Consider the following 10,316-nt stretch of genomic DNA (forward strand, 5'->3'; position numbering starts at 1 on the left):
GGGTCCCAACTGATACTCATTGTCTCCCACCCACCCTAGCAAATCTAGACTCCCTGCACCCTGGGAGAGCTGACCTCAGCTTCTTACTTCATGGCACAACCCAGATCCTCATCTCTGATTGCACCACTTGTTCATTTTTCTGTTGTAACTAAACAAGAGAGTATGACGTGGTGCCCAAAGAAATCAGTCAACATACTTCTCTTTGCCCCTATTGTGTAATTGTAGCTCTCTCTTTTCTTGATGACTTGTTCAATGACCTCAGCCAAGGTGGTGACTTTTCTTCTTGCCTGCTGGTATCTGCATCCCTTGATGGAAGTGTTTTTCTACTGAAGACCAAGATTTCTAACCCTGCAAAGGCAAGAGCTCTGGGGACAGGAGGCACACATTTCCCAAATGGGCCACAGGGAGTCAGGGTAAGTGTGGTCACTTCTGCTTCCACTCCTTGGCTTCTAGACCCCTGTAGTCTTTTTAATGAGGATGCAGCACTACATGAAGTGTTTGGTTCAGGTGTATCCTATGTCCTGGAGGGTGGTCCCCCATCTTCATAAAGTATCACCTTCAAAGTGGCACTTTAGCTGTGCTTCTAAGAGGCTCTTCTACTTCTCTTACCAGAAGCTTCTTGGTGGTGCAGCATGTGATATGACCAGTGGATCCCATGGTCATGAGCCCCCTTCTGTGTTTCAGATAATGTGAGTTAACTGATGTGACACAGTGTTATGTGGGATCCTGTGTCCATAAGCACACACTCTGTAAGCATGGATAGTAATACTGGCTGAAGCCCTACAGATAGGCAGGGAAAACCCGTACCAGAAATATGTGTCTGATGAGAGCACGAATCACTGGCCTTTTCAGACTGGAAGTGGCTCAATATAGTCAACTTGCCACCAGATGATCAGTTCATCTCCTCAAGGAATGGTGCCATGTTAGAGCCCAAGCGTTAATCTCTGTTAATGGCCTGCTGGACATTTGGCAGCAGTAGCAGCAACATCAGCCTTTGTTCAGTGGGTGCCCATGTCACTTGGCCCAGGCACAGCCTCCGTTTCTGTCACCACGGCTACTTCATTCATATGCCTGTTATGCTGGTACTGGGGTGGATGATGACAGGGCCTGGCTGATGTCTCCTGGCTGAGTCATTTTATCTACTTGGTTGCTTAGTGCCTCTTCTGTGGTGGATGCTCTTTGGTGGACTTAAATATATGATAGAAAGTTCTTCCCATTTTTGTCCACTCATATGTCTTTCTTCTTTCATGCTCTTCACCAGGTGGCTAGGCCATTTGCCACTGGCCGTGAGTCTGTATATATTCTAACTTGGGCCATTTCTCTCTATACATAGTAGATGACCTCTTGAAGCTCTGCCCATTGAGAACATTTTTCCTTGCTACAGTTTTGGTTCTCAGGGAAGATACCTGGAGATAGAATTGGTGGGTAGGATCCCTCTTAAGGAGCATCCTGGAAAGGACTGTGGAAAGAAGAGAAAGGAAGGAAGATTCGGTAGTGGGAGATGTGCAGCTTGGTATGGACCTGATGGGCAATCTTAGTTGACTCCGCAGGAAGCTAGAGTTAAAATGATCATTTAGAGTTGTCCTATGTTGGTCTGTCATGGCTGGGCCTTCATATCTCTACCTCAATCAGTCAGGGGTGTAGGCTGCTCTGAGAAAATCGTGACTCTGGTCAAGGAGTTTCTTTGAGGCTGAGTCAACCCCTGAAGAGTTTGACAGCTAAAGGCTGCCCCTGATGACACTCTCAGCAACTAGACAACAAGTCCTCTCTTGAAAGGGGATTGAGTGGCACATCTCTGTTCCCACACAGAATCATGTGGCCTGAGTTCAAATCCTGTCTCTGCTGATTACTTCCTGGGTGATCCTGGACAAATTACTGAACTGCTCAGAGTTTCAGTCTCCTTGTCTATAAAATGGGGGTCATAGTATTACTTAATTTCCTAAGGCTATTGTGAAACCCCAGGATGAAATTCATATAAAGCACATTATATGGATCACTAGGAAGAGCCCAGTGAAACATAACTATTATTATTTTTATTAGAAACCTGGATCAGGCTATGCATCGTAATATTTCCAGGGCCTTTATTTTAGGATAGCTATCATCAGACCTTCTCTTTTAAAATGTTTTACATTTTTCTTTCTGGTTTCAGATATAGACATTAGCTAAACAGCATTTAGATTCAGATCTCTCTGGAGAAGGGGTCTGGTGTTTTCTTTGCACGCACAGCACCTCTTATATGTAAGGGGCTTGCATTTCTTCTTGCAGCTAAAGGATGTGGCAAACACAGCAGGGAATCTTGGGGCAGCCGAGTATGGAGTGTGTGTTCGGCTGTGCGTCATCATCACTCTCTCGTTACCTCTGACCACGATGGACTCCCCAGCCACCTCCACCCCAGCTCTGGTGGGTCTGGCGGGCTGTGAAGAGGAGCTGTCCATCTGGCAGGTACTCAGTATTGGTTGGCGTTAAATAATCCCCAGCTGAACAGTATCTCTTGTCAGGAGTCCATGTAGCCTGGATTTAAGCTGAGGAACCATACTTTCCAAAGGATCAAACTGGCCCCCAGTGAAAGAGATGGTGAGTCTCGGAGCCTCAGAGAGAAGCATTCCAACCCAGCATCTTAGGCAAAGCCCCAGGACAGTAGTTTTCAAACTTTAGATTGCAGCCCACAAAATGCAAAATCCCTTTAGTTGATGGTGACCAGATTTTTTTTAATGACCAAAAAAAAAAAAAAAGAAAAAGAAAAAATATCTAAATGTATTTAACTCAGTAGTCTTACATATTATTTCAGCAAACCTTTTTAACTTTTTTAAGCCAGCATTTTATTTTATTTTTGGGCTTTTTTGTTTGTTTTTGGTGTGTGTGGGAGGAGGTAATTAGGTTTATTTATTTTTAGAGGAGGTACTGGGGATTGAACCCAGGACCTTGTGCATGCTAAGCACACACTCAACCGCTTGAGCTATACCATTCCCTCAGCAAACTTTCATTTGTGCATGTGTGTTTTTTTTTCTGGAATACATTATAAAAAGAGTGTGTATTGGGCTGTATATCTGGCTGAAATACATACCTTAGCAGGAGAATAGTTATAGCAAAAACAGTTACCCTGACACTCTCAGCCCAGAAGCCTTACTTTTCTTTCCTTACTTTTGATCAGGAAAGACTTGAGGCATTTCTCATAATCTTCCCCATTTCATTCACCTTCTATTCATCATACTTGACGTGATCAGGGAAGAATGCATTTTATTTCTGTTCTTCCTGTGCCCCTTTTCAGTTCCAGGTGGTGCCTGGGTGGGCCTGGAAGCCTGGACTGCTCCGTTTCTCCTCTGAGGCAAAGCAGTCAAAAGTGAGCTTGGCTGCTGGGTTCTGGGAGGCGTTTGGAGCAGGCTTCTTATCTGAGATGGACAAAGCCGATGAAGAAATTACAGAAAATCTCATTTGGTTCCTCAAATCTAAGTTGCTAGGCAGAAACCTGGAGCCAATGTGCAGAGGCAAACAGTGTTCAAATCAAAGGTGAGGGAGAAGGGTTAACCTTGCAGTGCTGAAAAGGGAAGAGAGGAGGCTAAAGGGAAGAAATTTCCAAATGAGGGACATCCACAGTAATGCTTCATGATCTGAAAATGAGAAAAGCTAAAAACCTATGTTATTTCCTTATCTACCAATTTACATATTTTATTTATTTTTTTATTGAGTAATAGTCATTTTACAATGTTGTGCAATTTACATATTTTAAATGTGACCAAAAGGAGATGGTAGGGCATGTGTTACATGGGTGTATCCATTTCCAAATTATATAGCTAATTGGGCATTTCAGTATATATACATCCTCCTTTAAAAAATGATAGGCTCCTCCCACCATGTGAGGATGCAGTGAGAAGGCACCAGCTGAAAACCAGGAAGGAGGAGCTCACCAGAGAAGGAGACTATGCTGGTGCCTTGACCTTGAACTTCCAGCCTCCAGAACTGTAAGAAATATGTTTCTGGGTTTTTTCCCCCAGATAATTGAATAAGAGTGGGGAGTGTATGGAGGTACAGATGGGTTGAGAATGGCTGATTCCTGAAGCTGGGTGATGAGTACATGGGGATTCATTATACTATTCTGTTTATTTTGTATTGAAAATTTCCACAATATCCCAAACACTTTTAACACTCTTCCTTATTAATCCATCCGAGAGCCGATGTTACCTTTTTCTCCATAACCTCAAACCAACATGGAAGCAATGAATGGGCAACACTATTTCCACATTCTTAACTGCTCCCAGTAGCCAAGTCCTGAAATCCAGACAGACCCAGCTCTCCAGGAGAGGCATATCTACCATAGTCACACCGGGTGATAGAAGAGACCTAAGAGAGTTGGTAGATTTGTGTCTGAAATATTTATTAAATCCAGCATTTCTCCAGTGACTCCACAGATGTCTTTAAGGTCGGACCTTTCCAGGAGCCTGTGAAGGTACAAAGAGACTTGCGCTTGTTATTTCACTGGTGCGTTGGTAATTAAGGAGGCAATAAGACTTGTACCTACCTGGAAAGTGCCTGATGAATGTGGGGTGGCAGCAGCTGGCAATTCAACATGTGTGGTTTGTCTAACAGGAAGCCATGAACTAATCTTTGAGGCCCAACACAGCATGAAACCTGCAGAATTGCTTGCTCAAGGCTAAGAATATAAAGGCTTGCTGGTGAGGAAATGGCCCCCCTCATCTACCTCCCCATTAACAGGTCCAGAGTGAGGCTGTGTTGCCAGAGGCTGATCTTGATGTCTGATGATTTGAGACAGAACTGGAGCACTGACGTGAAATGATGTGGTAGATAGGCATTCTAGTCTTGAGTCTTCAGGTAATTATACAGTACTGGAAATCCATCCAACTAAGCTAAACTTTTGTTTCCTCATCTGTAAAATGATTTGCTTGAATTTTAATGGTCCGTTTTATTTCTAAAATTCCATGATTCATTTGCCATAGTTAAAGTGTCACTCGTTCATTACATTGGCAAATTATTAATAAGGCAGAATTGTCCTCTGTTCATGTGTTACCTAATTCTTTTTTTAATTGAAATACTGGTGACTTATAATATTGTGTTAGTTTTAGGCAAGAGTCTGTCTCAAAGCAGAGAGTAATAATTACTTCTGTGTAGTGATTTAGGGCATAATGAGATGGAATCCTAAGTTTGCAAACTCCTCACTAGCTATAGCATTTCCTGAAATTATACTAGAAGAGATTTGTTTCTTTGTACTTTGGAGATTCCTTTTTAAGAATTCCTGATTAAAATGGAAATGACCCTTGAAGACTAGTCAGTATTTAGCACTGATTTAAAATTGTATGAAAATGGTCCACTAGGTAGATCTTGTGGGCAAGAGTAGAGGAAGGGGCTGAAGAAAAGTCCAAACACCCATGTGAATCCAGTGCACTTCGTGGGCTCTGCTACCCTAGGTGATGGACTAGTTGTTATAGGAAGAGGAATACAGAGGGATTAATGTTAGACAACAGTTTGGTGAAACTTGAATCAGTTGGAGTCAATATGAATTTTAACACATACTCTGCAATTCTTCGCACCTCTGTTATGGACTGAAGTTTATGTTCCCCCATCCCAAATTCAGATGTTGAAGCCCTGATCCCTAATGCGATAATACTTGGGGATGGAGCCTTTAGGAGGTAATTTGAGCTTGATGAGGCTATGTGGGATGGGGCCTTCATGATGGGATTAGTGCCCTCATGAGGGGAGACATGAAAGAGTTTGCACACACACAGACACCAAGGAAAGGCCATGTGAGCACACAGGGAGAAGGTGGCTATTTGCAAGCTGGAAAGAGAGCTCTCATCAGAACTGGATCTCGCTGGACGCTGATTTTGGGCTTCCCAGCCTCCAGCACTATGACAGTCTGTGGTATTTTGTCTCAGCAGCCTGAGATGACTAATACAATCTCCTTTTAATTATGTAGCCCCCTTTCCTTCCAATGTTAGCCATAAGCCAATTTGTCGAAGTTGGCATGAAAAAAAATGTCCTCAAATCATCTGGCAAGGATTATTCTTAAACAGTATTTTTCAACCAGAGGTTACCAGGCTGGTCTTTCTTTTGATGCTATTACTGAAGTTGACTACTTTCAAAGGATCTATTCAAACAAGGTGGTTGCATTTCCTGAAGAAATATTCCTGTTTTAACTTGTCCCACATGTGAAGTAAGTTTATTTACTTGATACTTGTTGGAGTGGGAAAGACTTTTAATTATTTTCTTTAAATTATCAACATTTTCAAACATTTCAAAGTGATGAGAATGGTACAAAGAGAACCCATATACTCATTACCCAGATTCAGTGATTACCAGGATTTTGCTTGTGAAAATTTTAAAGAAAAATATCAGTGAGAGACAAAGTATTATATTTACAAAGTACTAAGCATGCCATGGGGAAAATAAACTCATTATTTTGTGAGGTGTAAGTATACTATCAATCTCGAGAAAAGGGTATCTAATTCTTCAACTACATCCAAGACTAAATTTAGCCTAAGCTTTAAAAGCTAGATTCTTTAATAAATTGGAAACATTAAATAGTGATAAATCTTTTTTGTTTCAGCAGGTTTTTGATGTTTTCTTCTCTTTAGAAGGTCCCAGGAGGGGGTTCCCAGGAGAGGGCTTCACAGATAGACAGGCTCTCCCTCTTCATATAGTTCTTCTGAACCGTATCCTGAGGGAGAAACCTAAGGGCGTCTTGCTCCCAACTCTACTGCTTCCTTTCATAGATTCTCATCTGATTCTTTTTATAATCACAGTTAAATCCTTAACTTGATCTTTGCAGCCTACTCTCGACTGGCCTCCTAACAGCATCATTTCCTTACAATTCTACAAGCTCGTATGCCAGCGGACATTTTTCTCACTCCTGTCCTCCAGACCATACAGTGGTTCTTCTGCTCAGTAATGTAAATTTCCTCTGCTACCTGACCATAGACTGGACTCACATGGATCACTGTGGATCCTACTTTGTTCCTTGTTTCCTTCAGCCTGCTTCTTCAAGTTCCCAATGAGTGGTCTTGAGGACTGTGACATGGTACTTTGTCTTTGACACCAACCCTTTGTTTAGAAAGTTCTTCCCTGTGAGCTTTTTCATGCTTCTTCTTTCCCTTTTACTGGGCATCTCTTTAAAATTACATCTATTTAAAAATAAAATAGCAGGACGACCAGAAAGAGGTGACCTTCTTCCTCTCCTCAGTCATCCTTAGCATGGGATAGCAGGTGCTGGGTAAATTACACAGCGTATTTGCTGGTCCACTGTGCTCACATTTGGGGGCTGAGCTTTAGTGTTTGGGAGTTGGTTTAAGGGTTTCTCAGATGTTTTTGAGGCACAACCTGTAAAAATGCTCATTTAAAAATTAAACTCTGAGACCTAAGAGACCATGTATGTTTAAAGTTTTCTCTGAGCGTTGAATATATAGTGTTCGATGTTTCAGGTAACGATTGGGATATTCTATGATGACATGGTGGTGGGTGAGAAAAAGAGGAAGATGCAAACTAGCTGATAGCGTCTTTCAGTGAGAGTCTGTTTTTGTGAGTGTTAAGTATAAGTACTGCCTCATATGAACCCAACTGCTGCCATCTCAACCTTTACTCTGGTTACTGCTGTTATTATAGTAATTCACAGTTGTATATTAAAATCAGTGATGTTCGAGGAGGGCCTAGAGAAAAGATAGCTTTTAGTACCACCTAGTGGCCAACTAATTGATATACTCTTTAAGCTGATAACTATGCAGATAGGTAGGTAGATATGTATACAAAATATTACCAAAATATGCATTTTTATGTATTTTTAATTATATATATAATAAATGATAGAACTAGAAGAAATTTTATAATTACTGAAAACTCACGCAATGCAGACAAATTTCATTCTACAGATTCAGATATACAAGACTTAATGCCTCTGTAATTAACTTAACCTCAGTTAATTCAGTCTTAGTCTTAATTCACCCCTAGTCTTGCTTCTAAACTCTGGAGAACTTTACGGGCATCAAGGCATCAGGAACTGTAGGAAGGGTTTCTGATTCTTGGTCGTCAAACAACATAGGTCACTTCTGAGTCTTTCATTGCTCAGTCCCTTTCTTGGCCACCAGGAATCCTCTGCTACTGTACAGCACACTGAGCCCTACCTGCCTAGACATGCCACACCACTCTTTCCTGAGCTGTTTCCCTGGACTCCACCTGGGAAAGCAGCATATGTCAGTCCCTTCTAGGGTCTCCCAGACCATCTAGAGCTTTTGAGTTTTTCTGCTCTAGGAGAGCAGGGCTCAGGATCCTTTTTAGTGACTCACTGGTATGTTGGTACATGAATTCTTCCTCCCCAAAGTCTCCCCATTTCTCCCCCTTAACAGCCTCTGGAAGCCACTTTTCTACTCTCTGTTTCAGTGAGTTTGACATTTAAAAAAAAATTCTAAGTATAAATGCTTATAATTCCACATGCAGTTTTTGTCTTTTTCTGTCTGGCTTATTTCACTTAGCATAATGTCTTCCAATTTCATCCACGAGGTTGCAAATGATAGGTCCTTCTTTGTCTTTAAAGGGTGAATAATATTTAGTTGTGTGGAGATATATATATGTATATATATAGCATATGTAGATGTATGTACGTATGTATGTATATGTGTGTGTGTGTGTGTGTGTGTGTGTGTGTGTGTGTCTATCACATCACATTTTCTTAATCCATTGATCCATTGAAAGACACTTAGGATGTTTCCTATCATGAATGATGCTGCAGTGAGCAGGGGGGTACAGATATTTCTTCCAGAAAATGGTTTTGTTGCCTTTGGATATACACCGAGAAGTGGGATTTCTGGATCATATGCTAGTTTTATTTTTAATTTCCTGAGAAACCACCATACAGTTTTCCACAGTGACTATACTAGTTAACATTCCCACCATTCATGTACCTGTTGGCTATTTGTATGTCTTTATACAAATGAAGAAATATTTACTCAGGTCTTTTGCCCACTTTTAATTGGGTTATTTGTTGTTTTGCTATTGAGTTCCTTATATATTTTGAATATGAACCCCTTATGGGATATGTGATTTGAAAATATTTTCTCCCATTCCGTACATTGCCTTTTCATTTTGTTGATTGTTTCCTTTGCCGAATAGGTTTTTAGTTTGATGTCATCCAGCTTGTTTATTTTTGCTTTTGTTACCTAATCCAAAAAAAATCATTTCCAAGTCCAATGTCAAAGAGCTTACTGTCTCTGTTTTATTCTAGGAGTTTTATGGTTTCAGATCTTATGTTCAAATCTTTAATCCATTTTGAGTTGATTTTTGTGTATGGTGTAGGATGGGGGTTCAGTTTCATTCTTTTGCTTGTGGATGTCCAGTTTTCCCAGCACCATTTATAATTAGAATTCTTCTGTAAGGAAGAGCTGCCCTTTCCCTCATTTATTTTTACATTCAACTATGTATTAATATCACTGTGGGCTCATGGATGCCTATCTTATTTATGGCTTATATTCCAATACTATCACTATTTTATTACTCGAATTGTGCCAGCATCAGTCCTTAGGCAGGAGCTCCTTGAGATTGGCTCTTGTGTTCTTTGGATAGGACTATATCTTGTTTTGAGCAATTCTTTACTTTCTGACACATAAATATGTTTCAGGCTCATCTTGTTTTTGTCTTATTCCAGCCCTGGAGTCAACCTTTTCTCTAGGGACCCCTGATTTCTTTTATTGAAGAATGGTATTTAGAAACGAGGATCTGGGTGCTAGGTGTACTCAGTGATATTGGGATGTTGTTGATTCTAGGCCATCCCAGTGCTTACACTCACACATGCATATTTACACACTTATTTTTCTTTTTCTACCTATCCTTCTGTGTATATATATATATATGATATATATATATATTAAAAGCCATAATTTCATACAGATACTGCTAATTCCAATCTAACACCACAGAGCTCATTCTGGCTCTCCTTTCCTTATTTGTAATTCCTTCCTCCAACATTTGGCTGTAGATCAGAGAAGAGGGAAAATCACAGGAGGAGTGGGGTAAATCACTTCTGTTCACATTGCATCGGCTAGGAACGTAGCCATTTGGCTTTACAATTTCAAGACAAAAATAAAGGCAGAAACATGGGAGGATATGAGAGAAATGTGGTCTACTGTTGTGCTTAGAAAGAAGAGGAGAAACATGAAAATTTATGAGCTCTAGCATTCTTTGGTATACCCGAGGTTCCATGCAAATACTGTAATATTCTCTGTGTGCCACAAAGTATAAAAGTTTGGGAAGTACTAATCCAGGGAGATTCATGACTTGTAAAAATTAAGTAACAGCTAGTTAGATTTCTTCCAGTTAAA

This window comes from Camelus dromedarius, chromosome 3 (genome assembly GCF_036321535.1).
Source record: "Camelus dromedarius isolate mCamDro1 chromosome 3, mCamDro1.pat, whole genome shotgun sequence".
Lineage (NCBI taxonomy): Eukaryota > Metazoa > Chordata > Mammalia > Artiodactyla > Camelidae > Camelus > Camelus dromedarius.